The following is a 21,103-nucleotide window of genomic DNA, read 5'->3' as shown; positions in this document are numbered from 1 at the left end:
CCCTTTGTTCACCTGGTGAACTCATGCTTATCCTCAATTCTAATTTCTTCCCTTCTAGGCATCCTTCCCTGACATCCATGGGCACAGTTAAGTCCATCTTTTGTGCTCTCCTAGTACTTGTATATCAACCCCCTTTTCACATTCTCTGTGCAGCCACAACAGAATTTTGTCAGTTCCTCAGATGTGCTAAACTCTGCATTGTTCCTGGGCCTCTCCACACACTATTGCCTCTACTTGAAACTTTCCTTCCCCCATCCTTCTTTCTCTCACTGGTTAACTGCTACCCGTCCTTCAGATCTCAGCTTACACATCACTTCCTTTACAAGAGGTTCTTGATCGTATGCTAAAGTCCCCTTTCTTTAAAAACTCATAGATCTCCACACTTCCCCTATTGCAACCCTGTATTGTTACTACTTGGGTAATTATCTGTCTCTCCCAAGAGACTATAAACTCTTTGTGATTGGAGGCTAGCTCTTTTTCCCTGTCGTATCTAACACATTATCACAGTGCCTGGCACCCAATAAATACTTAACAAATATTTCTCAAATAAATAAATGGATTATACTACCTACCTACCACAGCTCTGTAATAATTTGTCTTCTATAACTCTCTATAACAAGGACTGTTTTATTCACAGTTGCATGACTAGCGTCTAGTCCAATGTCTGTACCAGTAGGCAGTTAATAAATGTAAATGAAATGAATGAGCTGCAATCAGCAAATCAGAGCAGCTGGATTTTTGTATTGAGTTGGTGTGGGCAGTCCTCAGTTTACCTGCCTAGGAGCTTAGACCCACAGATAATAGAGACATGTTATCATCAATAGATTCACCCATCTTCCATCAGAAATGCAAACAAGAACCTAAATCACCTCAGGTTTCCCCTCCTATTTTTCAAACATTATGAGAGTGGATATTAAATTTTTGGCCTGGCACGGTGTCTCACGCTTGTAATCCCAGCACTTTGGGAGGCCGAAGCGGGCAGATCACAAGGTCAGGAGATCGAGACCATCCTAGCTAACACAGTGAAACCCCATCTCTACTAAAAATACAAAAAAGTAGCCAGCCATGGTGGTGGGTACCTGTAGTCCCAGCTATTCGGGAGGCTGAGGCAGGCGAATGGCGTGAACCTGGGAGGCGGAGCTTGCAGTGAGCCGAGATCGCGCCACTGCACTCCAGCCTGGGCGACGGTGTGAGACTCCGTCTCAAAAATAAATAAATAAATAAATAAATAAATAAATAAATAAAATAAATTATCAGTCTCTGTCCAAAAAGGAGCGGGCAGAGAATGTCCTTTAAAAGAGTATTAAAGGGTAAGCAAGGAAAGGGAAAGTAAGATCTCATATGATGAGCCTAACTATATCATGATCACTCCAGGAAGTTGCGTGATTATGCTCATTTTCACAGATTAGGGAAACGTTCAGTTGGTTGGGAAGCCTGATGAAGGCAGATTGGTCCTCATCCGTTTTCCACTGTACCATACTACCTAGACACAAAAGATGCCTTGATAATTTACTTCTAAATTCTCTTTTGTGTTGTTCTTCTTACACTTATTTATTATTCACCCAAATTAGTTAACTTTATTCAGAGCCTAATATGAGTAAGGTACTAAATCTGGGTGCTTTAGATATATTAATCTTCAAAAAATTGTATGAGCTTAGTTAGTATTCTCCCCTTATTAGACATGTTGAAACTAAGTCTTAGAGTGGTTTGGAATAAGGTTCATATACAGTAGGATGAGAATTCAAACCTTTGTTTTGTGATTATGAAGCCCCTGGTCTTTCTACCATATTTTGATCTAGCTAAATTAGGACAAAACTTCAGATAATCTACCCCAAATGTCTCTGAATCTTGCCCCTGCCTTGGAAGGGCAGGAAAGGTTTTGGTAGGGGGAAAACACTTCAATCCATCGGCTGACACCTTTGACCTCTTCAACTTACTGCATAGTAATAAGCCCTTAGCCCTTAGGGCAGGGAAAGGAAGAATGGAATTGAGAAGCTTTGTGCAAATCATTTTGCACGGAACAAATAGGAAAGTGAGTTAAATTGCCAAGTACTAGACAAATGATGATGTAAAGTGCTTACTGACAAATAAATATTAATTAGTGTTGAACAGTAAGTGAAAAACACATGAATGATCCTCAGAATGATATAAACAAAAACATTCTGCATTGACAGGCAAAACATAATAAAATATTGCTTGTCAATGCAGAATATGCCTAACAAGCTCTAAATTCTTTAGCAAGTTTAATATACAGAAAGAAGTAGCATTTCCATGTGTTAAACTGCTGCTTTTCAAAATTAATTTAAAAGCATTTTGGAATTAATGGAATTTTTCAAATTTTTCCATGACTTCCACTTCTAGAGAGGCCATCTAAAGGTTTTTTTTTTTTTTTTTGAGATGAAGTCCTACTCTGTCACCCAGACTGGAGGGTAGTGGCTCTATCTTGGCTCACTGCAATGGTCACCTCCCAGGTTCAAGCAATTCTCCTGCCTCAGCCTCCCGAGTAGCTGGGATTACAGGTGTGAGCCACCATGCCTGGCTAATTTTTGTATTTTTAGTAGAGACGGGGTTTCCCCATGTTGGCCAGGTTGGTCTCAAACTCCTGACCTCAAGTGATCCACCCACCTTGACCTCCCAAAGTGCTGGAATTACAGGCGTGAGCCACTGCACCTGGCCTGAAGGTTCACTTTTAACCCAAATCAATTTCCAGCAATGTAAGAATTTCACATGAAAATTGTCATAAAAATGTTTAAGGGTGGCCGGGCGCAGAGGAGGCTGAGACAGGAGAATTGCTTGAATCCAGGAGGTGGAGGTTGTGGTGAGCCGAGATCACACCACTGCACTCCAGCCTAGCCAAAAGAGCTAGACTCTGTCTAAAAAAAAAAAAAAAAAAAAAGAAGAAACAAAAATATTTTGGTGTGTCTGCATGTTGTGATCATGTAATTGACAATTATAAAATTCCAGCTAACAAGTACCATTACGATAATGTGAAAATTACTAAAGCAATCATCAATATCATGCCAAGAACTACACTGTTCAGGTATTTTCCCATAATTTGTAATAAAGGAATTTACTTTTCCTAGGATAATTAAGAAAACATTCATGTGGGCCAGGTATAGTGCCTCACTCCTGTAATCCCAGCACTTTGGGAGGCCAAGGTCGGAGGGTAGCTTGAGCCCAGTAGTTTGAGGCTGTAGTAAACTATGATGGCACCACTGCACTCCAGCCTGGGTGACAGAGCAAGACCTCATCTCTAAAAAAGAAAAGAAAAGAATGAATAGAATATTCATCTAATATTCTAAAAAAGGCTTTCTTTGGTTTTGTAAAATATTAATTAAAATATACCTAAGAATAACAGTGGCCCTTTAAAAACAATTTTTCCAAATCTGACTAGTTGGTCTAATAAGAAAGAGTATAATTAAAGGAATAACAAGGTAAAATCTTTGAAATTGGGACTGTCCCAGAAAATCTTGGATGTGTGGTGACCATGACAATCATTTCGCATTTTTCACTTCTCACTTTCCTTTAGTGCAATTCCTAAATGCTGGCGATGCAGTGTTCTGAATTTAAAATGATCATAGTAAGTCATCAAAATCTGCTCTGTGTCCAAAAAAGAATTAAGTCAGGCAGAAAACGCCTTATGGTGTCTTTTGAGTTCTCATGCATCAGTAGACTCCATTGCCCTGAGAAATTTCTTGGAGAGGAGGAAGGAATGGATTCATATTTGCTTCTTAGGAGATTCACAACGTGCATCTTCTACTTTTGCATTCATTTCCAGTTGCTCAATCAATGATTCTGCTTCATTCACAAGAATCTGAGAGTTAGAAAATCAGAAAAGATGAATCTATAAGCTGTTTGCTGCCACTTACTGGATAACCACTCTTCTTGCCTGAACAAATGGAGAAGAATTTAATTGCTTCCTGGCAGTCATATACATGAACTTTCAAATTTTTACAAATATCAGAAAAATACTAGAGACAAAGTTAATATCAAAATTACTTCCCGAATCTGTTACATTTTCTCAGTAAAATATAAACTCCCTCTTGCTATTTATTTTATTTTTATTTTATGCCCAGGAAAAGGAAAGGATAGTCTATATCTGGAACAAGAACATCTAAAACAGAATTTCTGGGAAAACGGGGATAAGGGGCAGAATATCACAAGGATTGAGTAACGGACTAAGAAGAACATTACATAGCTCATTGTAACTCACAGAGTGTTTCAATAAGATAAAGCTTCAAAATGGGAAGCTTTCCTTAGAATAAATAGCATCTGTTGCCTCCACAAATGTTTGCACAGTTTATTTGCTTTGGTGCAGAATATTCTGTTTGGGGACACTGTAGGAACTGCTAGTGCATGTCATCTTCCCCTATTCATTTAGTACCACAAACCCATTAGAAAGAAGCCTCTGAACACTTCACAGTTAAACAGGTGTCTAATCTTTTTAATACTACATTTTTGCCCTGTATTGTTTCTCAGCTGTTACGAAGTTTGCATGTGCAGCAATGGTGGCTCATCTGAATATCCCTTTACTTAGGGGTAATTTGGTGATTTAACCTTTTGTGGAAGTCTGTGTAAATGTAGCTACAATGCTTATAGTTCTAATCCCAAGTAAAGTTTTATTAAAAAAAAAAATTTATCAGTACTATCACATTGGGGATTAAGTTTAAAAAATTATCGGAAAAATATAATTGGATTAAATCAGTCCTCACCTGACATAATTTTATATATCTGAGCTGGAATCAGCTTTAAAAGCAATTAATAATCATTAGATAATGAGGTAGGCTTGTAGTTTTCCTGTAAAATACAGGATGATGTTTTACAAGGTGAAAGGTGGAGATTGATTTGAGTAATAACTCCATCTCCTCTCATGTTGCATGGCAATTAAACTCAAACTTCAAAAGTAAATAAGTAAGGCCAGGCACAGTGGCTCACGCCTGTAATCCCAGCACTTTGGGAGGCCGAGGCGGGTGGATCACCTGAGGTCAGGAGTTTGAGACCAGCCTGGCCAACATGGCGAAACTCCGTCTCTACTAAAAATACAAAAATCAGCTGGGTGTGGTGGCACACAGCTGTAATCCCAGCTACTCTGGAGGCTGAGGCAGGAGAATCGCTTGAACCCAGGAGGCAGAGGTTGCAGCAAGCTGAAATCGTGCCATTGCACTCCAGCCTGGCCAACAAGAGCAAGACTCTGTATTAAAAAATAAAAAAATAAATAAAAAATAAATAAAAGGTGACAGGTGACGAGTGATGGTGACAGTGATGGCAGTGAACATCATGGGCACTTTGCATGCACGAAGCACCTTGCCTATGTCATTGCATTTACTGTGTACCACGTGAGTAGGTAGAACTATCTCATTTTTGAGATAAAGAAACTGACTTTCCACAAGGCTGAGTTACTCGTTACAGGTAGCACAACTAAGGAGAGTAGAGCTGGAACTCTCACTGATGTTTTCAGACAACAGAGCACACCTCTTAACCACTATGTCCTCCTACTTCCCCAGTTAACCCAGAGAAGCGAAGTATTTGTTGATACTAAAATTAATTTTAGGCCAGACACGGTGGCTCACGCCTGTAATCCCAACACTTTGGGAGGCCGAGGTGGGTAGATCACCTGAGGTCAGGAGTTTGAGACCAGCCTGACCAACATGGTGAAACCCCGTCTCTACTAAATACAAAAAATTAGCTGGGCATGGTGGCGTGCACCTGTAATCCCCACTACTTGGGAGGCTGAGACAGAAGAATCTCTTGAACCTGGGAGGTGGAGGTTGCAATGAGCCGAGATTGCACCACTACACTCCAGCCTGGGCAACAAGAGTGAAACTCCATCTCAAAAAATAAAATAAAATAAAATAAAATACATTTAAAAATACTATTAGTTTATATTATTTTTCAGATATGTATAGAAAAAGTATCTCTATCTGCAGGGTGGACCTATCTTGGAGCATTCCAACTCTTGAATGGCCATCTTCCCACTCACAATCAGCAAACTTAATACATCGTAGGCACACTTTGCACCTGGCCTCAAGTGTACTCATCATCCTGTGTCCTTAGGGCAGCAAGTACAACATCATCCATCCAATCAGTTGGCCAAGCCAGAAACCTGGGTATCATCTAGATTTCTCCTTTTTCCTCTCTCCTCACGTAAAATCACAAAATATGCTGATGAAGCATCCTAAATACCTCTCAAATCCATCCACCTCTCTCTCCTGCCAACACCCCACCATCCTTCACACCACTGCCATTCACAGCTGATGCTACTGCAGCAGCCTCCTGATGGATCTCCTCTCCTGTAGCTCCTCAAATTCTTTGCACTTGAAACTGTTTTGCCACAGACATAGTGCATGTATAATTTCCTTCCCCTTTTTTTCCTTTGCTTAAAACATTTCACTAGCTGTGCATTTCTCTTGGGGTCCAGCCCCTTCTCTTCAACATGGATGGCCTTTGCGCATCCTGCTTACCTCTCTAGTAGGGGAGGCAGAGGGAAAAACAAGTCAATAAATACAGTCATTTACAAGTTGCTCTAAATGGTCTGAAGGAAATAAGCAGGGAACTGAGACAGAGAGAATCTGTGGTTGGAGGCTGTGACCACTGGGGCTCCTTTAGGTAAAGGGAAACTGGGTGAAAAACCATTCTAACGGCCCTAACTGGGGCACAATCAAGAACTTGAGAAAAGACTGTGTGGCTGGTGGGGAGAGGAACAGAGAGGAAAAGTGGCACGAGCTGAAGTTCGCAGCCCTAGCCCTTGGGATGGAATTTGGATTCTATCCTAAAAGAAATGGGACTCCACTGTCATTTAAACAGATATCCCCGGCTGCTCTGGGTTTGAGGGGAATGGGGGAACTGAGAACAAAAGCAAGGAAGTCAGTTAGGAGGAGACTGCAGGGGTCTAACCACAAGAGGCGGCACAGACAAGAGTAGCGGCGGGAATGACGCTGAAATGATCTGGGTGCATTTTAGGGGTGGAACTGGTGTGACTCCCCGATGATTGGAGTGTGGGTATTCTGGAAAGGGAGGAATAAAGGCTGACTTTCAGTTTCTGGCCAAAAATCCCAAACAGGCTATTTCTTGAGAAGGAAAACCTGGAAGAAGGGTGGGCTTAAAACCAAAAGACCCTTTTTGGACGTGTTAATATTGAGATGCTTGTGAGACATGCCAGTGAAATCTCCAGGAAGGCAATTGGTTTGGGGTTTGGAATTAAAGGATACATCTGGGTCAGAAATTAAGAGTGGGGGCCGGGCACGATGGCTCACTCCTATAATCCCAGCACTTTGGGAGGCTGAGGTGGGAGGATTGCTTGAGCCTAGGAGTTCGAGACCAGCCTGGGCAACATAGAGAAACCTTGTCTCTACAAAAAATACAAAAATTAGCCGGGCATGGCGGTGCATGCCTGTAGTCTCAGCTACTTGGAAGTCTGAGATGGGAGGATCACTTGAACCTGGCCGTGCAGCTGCAGTGAGCCAAGATTGCACCACAGCACTCCAGACTGGGCAACGGGAGTGAGACCCTGTCTCAAAAGAAAAAAAAAGACATTAAGAGTGGGAATTTGTCTACACAAGGATGGTACATGTAAGCACCTCCAGGAAGCTTCCCCTAACTCCAGTCTGGTTTAGAATTCCCTGTGTTTAGCACTGCACCCTGCGCTTCCTCCATCGCTGTGCCGAGACTGTCCCTGTCCCGTACCAAGTCTGTGTCCTCCACGGAATGGTGAACTAGCTCCATGAGGCCAGTGATGGTCTCTAGTCACTGCTGTACACTTAATCTGACCCCGTGAATGCTGTCCACCTAAAAAGAAAGCGGGCACCCAAAGACAAACTCCACCCAATTCGGCATTGTGTTCCGTGGACTCGTCTTGAGGTGCACAAGCCCAAGACATACCCTGATTAGATACTCTCCAGCAAGTGCCCAGAGTAGGTCCTTTATAGGCTGTCTCTGTGGTGTCGAGGCCACATGCCACCCGTGAGTAGGAGTCTGTGAGGGTCTCATGCTGGAAGGACAGGCAGGGGTCCTGACCCCTAAGGAGGTCAGCCCATGGGGTGGAATGGCAAACATATATTTAAGAAAATTAAACTTTATTCTACTTTATAAAATGAGAAATTGGAAACTGAAACTCTTCTGTGCTTCAAAACGTTCCTGATGTCACCCATCTTTGGCGAAGAGAGTTGAGTTCTTTTATTTTCTTTTTTTTCTAAGATGGGGTCTCACTCTGTCACCCAGGTTGGAGTTTAGTGGTGTGATCTCAGCTCACTGCAACTTCCGCCTCGCAGGCTCAGCCAATCCTCCCACTTCAGCCTTCTGAGTAGCTGGGGCCACAGGTGCACACTGTGCCTGGCCCAAGTTCTCTTTTTTAAAAGTATTTTTTATATTGGGCTGGGCATGGTGGCTCATGCCTGTAAGCCCAGCACTTTGGGAGGCCAAGGCGGGTAGATCATGAGGTCAGGAGTTCAAGACCAGCCTGACCCATATGGTGAAACCCTGTCTCTCCTAAAAATACAGAAAATTAGCCAGGCGCAGTGGCAGTTGCCTGTAATCCCAGCTGCTCGGGAGGCTGAGGCAGGAGAATTGCTGGGCAGCAAAGGTTGCAGTGAGCTGAGATTGCACCACTGCACTCCACCCTGGGTGACAGAGTGAGGCTATCTCAAAAATAAAATAAAATAAAATAAAACTATTTTTTACGTTGAATAGAGACAGGATCTCGTTATGTTGCCCAGGCTGGTCTTGAACCCCTGGTCTCAAGCAATCCTCCCACCTAAGCCTCCCAAAGTGCTGGGATTAGAGGTGTGAGCCATGATGCGCGGCCAAGTTCGCTTTAAGTTGGAACATTTCTTAGCTGTCAGCCTATTACCCAGCTGTCATTCTCGATTAGTTTGGCTGACAGGTTTTCTGTGATATTTTTATTAAAAAGTAGTGGCCTGAGAATCCAGCAAGTAAAATTCTAGTGTTGGCTCTGTCAACAAGCTGTGCGGTCTTAGGCAGGTCAAGCTCTGGGCTCCCCTTTCTGTAAAATGAAAGGCATGATCTCAGGTTTCTTCTAGTTCCAAAATTCTGTCATTCTAGTACAATAGTCCCCCTTGTCTATGGGCGATATGTCCTGAGACACCCAGTGGATGCCTGAGACAGTGAATAGAAATGAATCCTATATATACTGTATTTTTTCCTATATTTATATTCCTATGATAAAGTTTAATTTATAAATTAAGCACAGTATGAGATTAACAACAAAAACTAATAATAAAATAGAACAATTACAACAATATGCAAGCCTCACTACTCTTGCACATTGGGGCCACTATAAAATAAAATGAGGGTTACCTGAACACAAGCACTGTGATACTGTGACGGTCCATCTGATAACCTGGGGGGCTACTAAGTGGCTCACAGGCAGGGAGTGTAGACAGCGTGCATACGTTAGACAAGCAGAGGGTTCACGTTCCAGGTGGGATGAAGCAGGACAGCATGAAATCTTATCACAGTACTCACAATGGTGTGCAATTTAAAACTTACCAATTGCTCATTTCTGGGATTTTCCATTTAATACTTTTGGGCAGCAATTGATTGCTGAAAGCAATACCTCAGATAAGGGGGGATGACTGTGAGTGATCCATTACAAGGCTTTTTGTTATTACCACACAGTATAGCGTAGTCAATATTTGCAGAGTTTTGTGTTTGTTTGTTTGTTTGTTTTTTGAGATGGAGTCTTGCTCTTTTCGCCCAGGCTGGTGTGCAATGGCATGATCTTGGCTCACTGCAACCTCCGCCTCCCGGGCTCAAGCAATTCTCCTGCCTCAGCCTCTACACTCCAGCCTGGGAGACAGAGTAACTGGGATTACAGGCACCCACCACCACGCCTGGCTAATTTTTATATTTTAGTAGGGATGGAGTTTCACTATGTTGGCCAGGCTGGTCTCAAACTCCTGACCTCAGGTGATCCACCCGCCTTGGCCTCCCAAAGTGCTGGGATTACAAGCGTGAGCCACAACACCCGGCCTGTTTGTTTGTTTTAATTTCACTTTGCTACTCTCCCCACCTGGCCATATAGGATGTTTTTCTTTTCGTTTTAGAAGAAACTGTTTTTCTTACATAGTGTATTGGTAATCTATAGCTGCATGACATATTACATTAAAATTCAGCAGTTTAAAATAATAAACATGACCTGGCCCAGTAGCTCCTGCCTGTAATCCCAACACTTCGGGAGGCTGAGGCAGGAAGATCACTTGAGGCTAGGAGTTCAAGACCAGCCTGGGCGGCAGAGCAAGACCCTGTCCCTAAAAAAATAAATAAATAAAATGAAAATTAACAAATATGAATTATCTCACATGGTTTCTGAGAACGAAGAATCCTGGAGGAGCTTAACTAGCTTTCTCTGGCTCAAGACATGTGAAGTTATTGGCTGAGGCTGCAGTATTGGGAAAACTTGCCTGGGGCTGGAGCTTTCCCTTCTAAGCACAGGCTGCTGGCAGAGGCTTTAGCTTCTTACCATGTGGGTCTCTCAACAGGGCTGCTAATGACACAGTTTCTCCCAGAGAGAAAGAGAGAGAGAGAACAATGAGGCATGCCAGAGTTTTGTAAAAACCTGATCACAGGAGTGACAATCTATCACTTCTGTCAAATTCTATTATCTGTAAGAAACTCCCTAAGTCCAGTCCACACTCAAGCGGAGAGGAATTAGCTCCACATTTTGAAGGGAGGAGTTTCGAGGAATTTGTGGATCTGTCTTTAAAATCATCATAGTTGACTAAATAGATGGGGAAGGGGTACAGTTTATAAAAACAAACTTCATGAAGTCAAATATGACATTTCATTCTCTTAGAAAAAAAATTTTTTTTTTTTTTTTTTATGCCAGGCATGGTGACTCACGCCTGTAATCCCAGCACTTTGGGAGGCCGAGGCAGGTGAATCACTTGAGGTCAGGAGTTTGAGACCACCCTGGCCAACATGGTGAAACCCCATCTCTACTAAAAATACAAAAATTAGCTGGGTGTGGTGGCACACACCTGTAATCCCAGCTACTTGGGAGGCTGAGGCAGGAGACTTGCTTGAGCCCAGGAAGCGGAGGTTGCAGTGAGCCGAGATCACGCCACTGCACTCCAGCCTGTGTGACAGGGTAAGACTCCATCTAAAAAAAAAAAAAAAAAACCATGGCACGGTCATGGCTCATTGCAGCTTTGACCTCCCAGGCTCAGGTGATTTTCCCACCTCAGCCTTCCGAGTAGCTGGGATTATAGGCACACACCACCATGCCCAGCTATTTTTTGTATTTTTAGTAGAGATGGGGTTTTGCTATGTTACTCAGGCTGGTCTCAAACTCCTGGACTGAAGCAATCCACCCGCATTGGCCTCCCAGAGTGCTGGGATTACAGGTGTGGGTCTCTGCACCCAGCTGTTCTTAGAAAATTTTTAATATGATTTGTTATGAACCACACTCATACTCTTCTCAAATTTGACTACGGAGTTATCTTTGTTTTGAGACCAAACTTGGAATTACCAAAAACTTTATGACAAAGAGAATTGTTCTTACTTCCAAATAAACATACATGAAAGAGCATTCATGATTGCTTAATTTAGTTATCAGTTTAAACTAAGTCATAATACACAATCTTTCTGCCTCTAGACTTCTAGGAGAGGGGGAAAAAAACACTACCAAAAAAGAATACTTGCCAATCTAACATGAATAATTTGGGGTTTTAATTGTTAATTTAGGCCGGGCACGGTGGCTCACACCTGTAATCCCAACACTTGTGGGAGGCCAAGGTGGGCGGATCACCTGAGGTAGGGAGTTCAAGACCAGCCTGACCAACATGGAGAAACCCCGTCTCTACTAAAATTACAAAATTAGCCAGGCATGGTGGCGCATGCCTGTAATCCCAGCTACTCGGAAGGCTGAGGCAGGAAAATCACTTGAACTCCGCATGCTGAGGTTGTGGTGAGCCAAGATCGCGCCATTGCACTCTAGCCTGGGCAACAAGAGCGAAACACCATCTCAAAAAAAAAAAATTGCTAATTTACTTTTGTTAATATACAATGGGCAGTAAAATGGTTAATTGCTACTCTTATCAATGTCTGTTCTTTCAGGAAGGTTTGCTGAAAGGTGGAAATACTACTATTAGCCATGAGGCTTTTGTTTGCTCTGGGATTAGTAAGGTAAAGAGAACCAAAGGCTGGTTGTAGAATCTGTGTAATATTATATATTATCCTAATATATCATTAGATGAAGGCTCTGCTAAATCTTTTTAAAAGACGCCAAAGTCTCTTGTTTAACTTTGCTTTTAAACACTATTTTACAATGTCATAAATCTATTATATATATGTATATGTATGTATGTGTATATATATACATATATATATATATTTTTTTTTTTATTTTTGAGACAGAGTCTCACTCTGTTGCCCAGGCTGGAGTCAGTGGCGCAATCTCAGCTCACTGCAACCTCCGCCTCCTGCGTTCAAGCGATTCTCCTACCTCAGCCTCCCAAGGAGCTGGGATTACAGGCACGTGCCACCACGCCTGGCTAATTTTTGTATTTTTAGTAGAGAGAAGGTTTCACCATGTTGGTCAGGCTGATCTCGAACTCCCGACCTCGTGATCTGCACCCAGCCAATTTATTATATTTTTTATCAAGGCAACAATAGAGGTACAAGATCTTCATTTAGATGTTATAAACCTCAGATGCTGCTTATGTCCTGCTTTCCTTTGTAAAGAAATTAATGGCGTGAACCCGGGAGGCGGAGCTTGCAGTGAGCCGAGATCGCATCACTGCGCTCCAGCCTGGGCTACAGAGTGAGACTGCGTCTCAAAAAAAAAAAAAAAAAGAAATTACTGTTTTTGTTTCTCGGACTGGGCATGGTGACTCACGCCTGTAATCCCAGCAGTTTGGGAGGCTAAGGCGGGTAGATCACGAGGTCAGGCGTTTGTAGGTCAGCCTGGCCAACATGGTGAAACCTCGCATCTCTACTAAAAATACAAAAATTAGCTCGGCGTGGTGGCACGTGCCTGTAATCCTACATACTCGGGAGCTGAGGCAGGATAATCGCTTGAAAACGGAAGGCGGAAGTTGCAGTGAGCCGAGATCACACCACTGCACTCCAGCCTGGGTAAAAGAGTGAAAATCCATCTCAAAAGAAAGAAAAAAAGAAAAGAAAAGAAATTACTGTTTTCGTTTCTCTACATTTTCTCTGCCATCGCTGCAGAGAACTACTCTCAGTACTTCCTGCTTTTTAAGACCCAACCGGAGCTTTTCTCTTCACTACATCAAGTGCCAAATTACAGAATATTGTCCTGCATATGTATTTCTGTTGTTTAAAAAATGATGCTCTGTGAGGGCAGAAAAAAAGAATAATTCCAGACCCACATCTTCTTCTGCACGGAGGGTCCATGGGCCTCATTTATTCCCGGCTGAAATCCTTGCTGAGGTGGGAAGCCAGAGCCTCCAAAGGCAGTCAGTTCCATTTTTGGGCTTCAATTATGGTTTGCTTGTTTGTTTGTTTGTTTGTTTTAGAGACAGAGTCTCGCTCTGCCATCCAGGCCGGAGTTCAGTGACGCAATCATAACCCATTGCAGCCTTGAACTCCTAGGCTCAAGCAATCTTCCTGCCTCAGCCTCCCAAGGCACGCACCATCATGCCTGGCTAACAGACCAAGTTCTGCCCCTGGACTGGCATGTACTGGTCCAACTTCAATCCTAGCTAATTTTAAATTGTTTTGTAGAAACGGGGTCTTTTCATGTTGCCCAGGCTGGTCTTGAACACCTGGGCTCAAGTGGTCCTCCTGCCTTAGCCTCCCAAATTGCTTGGGTTACAAGCATGAGCTACTGTGCTTAGCTCCATTATTGTTTGTTTATTTATTTATTTATTTATATTTTTCGAGATGGAGTCTCGCTCTGTCACCCAGACTGGAGTGCAGTGGTGCGATCTCGGCTGACTGCAACCTCCACCTCCCAGGTTCAAGCAATTCTCCTGCCTCAGCCTCCCGAGTAGCTGGGATTACAGGCGTGTGCCACCATGCTTGGATAATTTTTTTTTTTTTTGTATTTTTAGTAGAGACAGGGTTTCACCATGCTGGCCAGGCTGGTCTCGAACTCCTGACCTCAGGTGATCTGCCCACCTGGGCCTCCCAAAGTGCTGGGATTACAGGCATGAGCCATCGCGCCTGGCCTCCCATTATTGTTTTATACAGCAAATTCGTCTTTAAGTATTCTCATCTATCTCCCTGTTCCTTTAATCGGCTGCATAGTCTCACTTTAACCCATGCTGCATAGTCTCATTCCTTTTCTCTGCGACTTCAGGGGACTCAAGTATTTTTCTCTTTTCCTTGTTGAACAGTTTTTGTTCTTCCAGTATTTCTTGTATGTTAGGTTTTCTAGATCCTCCCAACCCAGCCCCCTGAATTCTTCAGGTCACCAGTTTTTCCTTTCTTTTCTTTTCTTTTTTGAGATGGAGTTTTGCTCTTGTTGCCCAGGCTGGAGTGTTATGGCGTGATCTCTGCTCACCACAACCTCTGCCTCCCGGGTTCAAATGATTCTCCTGCCTCAGCCTCCTGAGTAGCTGGAATTACAGGCGTCCACCACCACACCTGGCTAATTTTGTATTTTTAGTAGAGATGGGGTTTCTCCATGTTGATCAGGCTGGTCTTGAACTCCCGACCTCAGGTGATCCTCCCACCTCGGCCTCCCAAAGTGATGGGATTACAGGAGTGAGCCAGTGCACCTGGCCAGGTCACCAGTTTTTCAACAGTTATCTTTTGAGAATCCCATTCCCAGCTTAGAGTTTGGTCAGAGAGACCCAAGTCTGCCCCTGGACTGGCATGTACTGCTCCACTGAGTGACAATGTCCTTGGGTATAAAAGTGAGGCACTAACAGGACACAACCCGAGGCTTGCTGTGTGGATTAAGTGGGATCATGTGAAGCGTTTAGGCCATCACCTGACACATATTAAACATTTAATAAATGTTAGCCACGTGTGTAATTGAAACATAGAATCCCACTTTTATCAACACAAGGCAAGAAGGAACTGCCACCTCCCTAATCCTGATCAGCAGAATATTTTCAATGAAGCTTAAATCCCTATTAGCTTTCTCAGCACCCTCATTATACATGGCTGACTCATACTGAGATAATCAGAACTCCTAGGGCTGTTTTACATATGCTTCTAGTTACCACATATTCTCATCTGTACTTGCACAGTTCGTTTGTGAGTTTGTTTTGCTGTTGTTCTTGTTATGATGGGTTTTTTTTTTCTTTTTTTGGAGACAGGATCTTGATGTATTGCCCAGGCTGGTCTTGAACTCCTGGGCTCAAGTGATCCTCCTGCCTCAGCCGCCCAAATTGCTCAGATCACAGGTGTAAGCCACCATGCACAACTGCGGTGGGTTTTTATTAATTGTTTATCTTTATTTGATTCTTTATTATTATTTTTTTGAGATAGGGTCTTGTTTGGTTGCCCAGGCTGTAGTGCAGAGGCCATTCACAGGCATAATCATAACACACTACATCCTTGAACTCCTGGGCTCAAGTGATCCTCCTGCCTCAGTCTCCTGAGTAGCTGGGACTATAGGTGCACACCACCATGCCTGGATTATCCTTGTTTTATTCTAACATATTAAATGCAGGCTACAGAGATAATTTTGGATTCTATGTGTTCATTATCCTTCTCAGCTGCGTGGAACTATTGAAAAGTCCAGTTGCTGTTTGCATCCCTGCCTCTTAGACTTTGCAAGACATAGCATATTCTTTGCCAAAAAGAACAGCCTCCTTCCTTACAGTTCTATGTGTGGCTGCCCTGGGAGCAGCTGCACGTTCCTAGTGAGCTGTAGGCTTGCCATGCTGCTCCAGGCTTCAGTGAATCCTCAGGTATTCCTCTTCCTTGTGAATGTCAAACAGCAGCTGACCTGCATCCTGGGGTGGGGCACTCTTCACATGTAGTTTGTCCAGTAAAACTGTGAGTTATGTTAATGCCAGTGAATTATCATGCTTCAGGTTACAATACCGGCTACCAGGTTCTGTGCATTAGGCTCACGGGAGAAGGTGATGGAATTGCTCAAGAGGATACATAGGACATTTACCCTCACCCCACCCAGACCCCACTATTACACTCCATTACACTCAGACTTTCAAAACACATGCTCACTTTCTCCTTGTTAGAAAGACAAAAATGCTTACAGGTTTAAATTTCTATCTAGGCTAGGCAAGGTGGCTCACACCTGTAATCCCAGCACTTTGGGAGGCTGAGGCAAGTGGATCACCTGAGGTCAGGAGTTCAAGACCAACCTGGCCAACATGGTGAAACACTGTCTCTACTAAAAATACAAAAATTACCTGGGCGTGATGGTAGGTACCTGTGATTTCAGCTACTCAGAAGGCTGAGGCAGGAGAATCACTTGAACCCTGGAGGCAGAGGTTGCAGTGAGCCAAGATCATTCCATTACACTCCAGTCCAGGCAACAAGAGTGAAACTCTGTCTCAAAAAAAAAAAAAAAAAAAAAAAAAAAATATATATATATATATATATATATAAATGTGTTATCTTGGACAAATGAATGAACGTTTCTGGCAAGAGTAAAATGAGGGAGTTGCAGTGAGGTCACCTCCAGGTGCACAAGAAGCAGAATTCTGTAGTTTATTCCAGTTCTCTGTTTCCACTGAAAAGTAGTCTTGTGTCAAGATCTCATAGTTCATAGTTTAGGTACGTTCCACAGTCCATAGCACTGGACCAAGGATGCAAAAGGTCTCCTGATGATCATGATTTCCAACATGAGCCTGCAGCGAAAATTATCTTGGGCATCTCAACATCTCAAAGTCTTCAATTTTCTGGGGGTAAAATTACCTCTTCTAAAAGTTATTTGCATAGGGAAAATAATATATTTTTTTTGAGATGGAATCCCACTCTGTCACCCAGGCTAGAGTGCAGTGGTGGGATCTCAGCTCATTGCAACCTCCGCCTTCCGGGTTCAAGCAATTCTCTGCCTCAGCCTCCCAAGTAGCTGAGATTACAGGTGCCCGCCACCACGCCCGGTTAATTTTTTTGTATTTTTAGTAGAGACAGGATTTCACCATCTTGGCCAGGCTGGTCTTGAACTCCTGACCTTGTGATCCACCTGCCTCGGCTTCCAAAGTGCTGGGATTACAGGCGTGAGCCACTGCACCTGGCCAGTGGGAAAATGATTTCTAAAATGATATGCAATCTGAATTCCAGATGTAGATATATTTTTATTGGAATTCCTGACCAATAGGTACTTTATATTAAACATCTTTCACACAAAGTGGCTCCTTTTCCTGAATTTTCTTTATAGGTGGGCAGCACCACCCAAGAATCAAGAGAGCCAAACCAAATGTCTTCCCTCTCTTCTCCTGGGCTCCAGCCCCGTTGTCCATCCTGCTGACCATTTGGTCAACAAATGCTGTTGATACAATTACTGTAATCAATGTTGGATCAAACAAATGCTGTTGACCCTACAATTAGCCGGGGTGGAGGCCTGTAGTCCACTACACGGACTACAAGAATCTGACCGGGGCGAGTGCAGTAGCCTGCCCTCTCCTTAGCTGGGCGTGGTGGCGGGCACCTGTAATCCCAGCTATTCAGGAGGCTGAGGCAGGAGAATCACTTGAACCCGGGAGGCAGAGGTTGCAGTGAGCCGAGATCACGCCATTGCACTCCAGCCTGGGTGACAGAGCGAGACTCCATCTCAAAAAACAAAACAACAAAACTGCCCCCTTTTTCTGCCTCCCCTGATACTGCCTGTGTCCAGGCCTTTCTCTGTAACCACCTCTGTTTTCTCTCTCAGTCCTCCTGTCCATGGTCTACTGTGAAGCCGGTGCAATCATTTCCGGAATACGATCTGGTCACGAGGCTTCCCTGACAATTCAGAGCTCTCTCTGTGGTGTGACACTCAAGGCCCACAGAATCCAGAGCTTACTGCCCTGCAGCCACAGGTCCTGCTCTTCTTCCACGGGATGCCCAGGGCTTCAGTCCCATTCCTTCTTGTTTCTACTGGCTGACTTCACTGTATCCTTTGAGACTTAGCCAAAGCGTTGCCTCCCTTGAAGAAAGGAAACATCAGGGGTCCTTCCCACGATGTTTTACCATGGTGGATTTAGGTGCCTGTTCGCCCACACGCCCCCTTACTGGACTGTAAGATTCTCGAGTAGAGGAATGGTATCTTTGATGCCAGGGCAGTAGGAGGAATTCCGTGAGAGCAGACTACATAAGCACAATTTTGCGCCTGTACTTTTTTTCTATAGCACAATTCTATTGAAATCTCCTTTCTGGTTTAAATTATGGAGAGAAAATAAATAAACTAAAGATGGTCTGGATGGGAAGAGTTTATCTAAAAAGAATTTTGTCCAAAGCAGTGATGATCCCAAATAAAACTTTCATCTTCTTGAAATTCCTCAGAAAATACTGTATGCAGGGAGAAAGTTTTCTTAAAATGTCCTCATTAGTTAGTTTTCTCAGCAAATATTTACTGAGGGCATACTGTTTGCTAAGCCCTGAAATAAGCGTTGGGTGATGGCATGAAGAGATGAGGCCAAGTCCTTGTCCTTGCAGAATTTAGAATCTGGTGGGGAATTAAATACTAAAAAACAAAAAGGCTGGAATATGAATCAGCAGTTAATCGACAAAGGCTGGGTGCTGCTGTAGACAATAACAGTAGCGCCTATGCAGATGGGGTGGTTTGAGATGGTGTATTAGTCTGTTCTCACATTGCTATTAAAGACATACATACCTGAGGCTGGGCATGGTGGCTCACGCCTGTAATCCCAGCACTTTGGGAGGCTGAGGTGGGCGGATCACCTGAGGTAGGGAGTTCAAGACCAGCCTGACCAACATGGAGAAACCCCGTCTCTACTAAAAATACAAAATTAGCCAGGTGTGGTGGGGCATGACTGTAATCCCAGCTACTCAGGAGGCTGAGGCAGGAGAATCACTTGAACCCAGGAGGCAGAGGTTACAGTGAGCCGAGATCGCACCATTGCACTCCAGCCTGGGCAATAAGAGCAAAACTCCATCTCAAAAAAAAAAAAAAAAAAAAAAAAGAAAAGAAAAGAGGCTGGGTGCGGTGGCTCAAGCCTGTAATCCCAGCACTTTGGGAGGCCGAGGCAGGCGGATCACAAGGTCAGGAGATCGAGACCATCCTGGCTAACATGGTGAAACCGCATCTCTACTAAAAATACAAAAAATTACCCGGGTGTGGTGGTGGGGGCCTGTAGTCCCAGCTACTCTGGAGGTTAAGGCAGGAGAATGGCATGAACCTGGGAGGCGGAGCTTGCAGTGAGCCAAGATCACACCACTGCACTCCAACAGCCTGGGCAACAGGGCAAGACTCCGTCTCAAAAAATAAAAAATAAATAAATAAATAAAACAAAAAATACAAAGAAAAAAAAATGAACAAAAGCTGGGCGCGGTGGCTCACGCCTGTAATCCCAGCACTTTGGGAAGTTGAGGTGGGTGGATCACCTGAAGTCAGGAGTTCGAGACCAGCCTACCAACATGGTGAAACCCTGTCTCTTCTAAAAACACAAAAAATTAGCTGGGCGTGGTGACAGGCACCTGTAATCCCAGCTACTGGAGAGGCCGAGGCAGGAGAATTCCTTGAACCCAGGAGGCAGAGGTTTTGGTGAGCTGAGATCACACCATTGCGCTCCAGCCTGGGCAACAAGAGCGAAATTCTATCTCAGAAAAAAAAAAAAAACAAAAACAGAAAATGAACAAAAGACATGAAAAGACATTGTGCTGAAGAGGGTATACAGATGACAAATAAACACACATGAAAAGATGTTCAAAATCATTAACCATCAGGGAAATGCAAATTAAACCAGAGTGAGATATCACTACACATCTATTAGGATATTTAAAGTAAAAAATAGTGACAACACCAAGTGCTGTCAAGAAGGATGCAGAGAAACTGGATCACTCATACACTGATGAGTATTTAACATGGTATATACATATCATGGAATACTACTCAACCATGAAAGGAATAACTATTGATAGTTCATGCAAAACCTTGAATGAATCTGGGGGACGGAAAGCCGACCCCAAAGGTAACATACTGTATAATTCCATTTTTACAATTTTTTTTTTTTTTTGAGACAGGAGTCTTGCTCCCAGGCTGGAGTGCAGTAGTTTGATCTTGGCTCACTTCAACCTCCGCCACCTGGGTTCAAGTGATTCTCCTGCCTCAGACTCCTGAGTAGCTGGGATTAGAGGAGCCTACCACCATGCCCGGCTGATTTTTCTATTTTTAGGGGAGACAGGGTTTCGCCATGTTGGCCAGGCTGGTCTTGAACTCCTGACCTCAGGTGATCCGCCTGCCTCAGCCTCCCAAAGTGCTGGGATTACAGGCATGAGCCACCACACCCGCTATGTAATCTTGAAATGAAAAAAAGTTTAGAAGGAAAGAGCAGATTAGTGGTTACTCATAATTAGGGTAGGAGATGGGTGTGGTTATACAAGGGCATTAAAAGAAATCCTTGTGATGGAACTCTCTGCACCTTGACTGTGGTGGTGAACACACATAAAATTTATAGCATAAATACACATGCACACAAATAAATATATGTAAAACTGGGGAAATTTGAAAAGAGTCAGTAGAGTATATCAATGTAGAGATCATACACAGAGAGAGAGAGTGAGAGAGAGAGAGAGAGAGGAGACCGAATTTTACTCTGCCATCCAGGCTAGAGTGCAGTGGTGCAATCACAGCTCACTGTAGCCTCAAACTCCTGGGCTCAAGTGATGCTCCCACCTCAGCCTCCAGAGTAGCTGGTGACCTCAGGCACAAGTCACCCAACTGGGCTACTTAAAAAAAAATTGGTGCTCACTTTGGCAGCACATATACTAAAACTGGAATGATACATGGCCCTTGTGCAAGAATGACACGTACATTCATGAAGCAGTCCATACATACATATATATGTATATATATATATATATATATATATTTTTTTTTTTTGGAGACGGAGTCTTGCTCTGTCACCCAAGCTGGAGTGCAGTGGTGTGATCTCGGCTCACTGCAACCTCCGCCTCCCGGGTTCAAGTGATTCTCCTGCCTCAGCCTCCTAAGTAGCTGGGACTACAGGCACACACCACAATGCCTGGCTAATTTTTT

The 21,103-nt window shown here is 43.5% G+C and overlaps 1 pseudogene; it reads left to right on the top strand.

Moving 5' to 3' along the window:
- The first annotated feature begins 20,808 nt into the window (after nucleotides 1-20,808).
- On the top strand, nucleotides 20,809-20,902 carry LOC115830712 (annotated as a pseudogene).
- Nucleotides 20,903-21,103: the final 201 nt, after the last annotated feature.

Source organism: Nomascus leucogenys, chromosome 16, assembly GCF_006542625.1.
Source record: "Nomascus leucogenys isolate Asia chromosome 16, Asia_NLE_v1, whole genome shotgun sequence".
Lineage (NCBI taxonomy): Eukaryota > Metazoa > Chordata > Mammalia > Primates > Hylobatidae > Nomascus > Nomascus leucogenys.
Note: the sequence above shows the minus strand (reverse complement) of the source record. Positions and strands in the feature narration are given on the sequence as shown.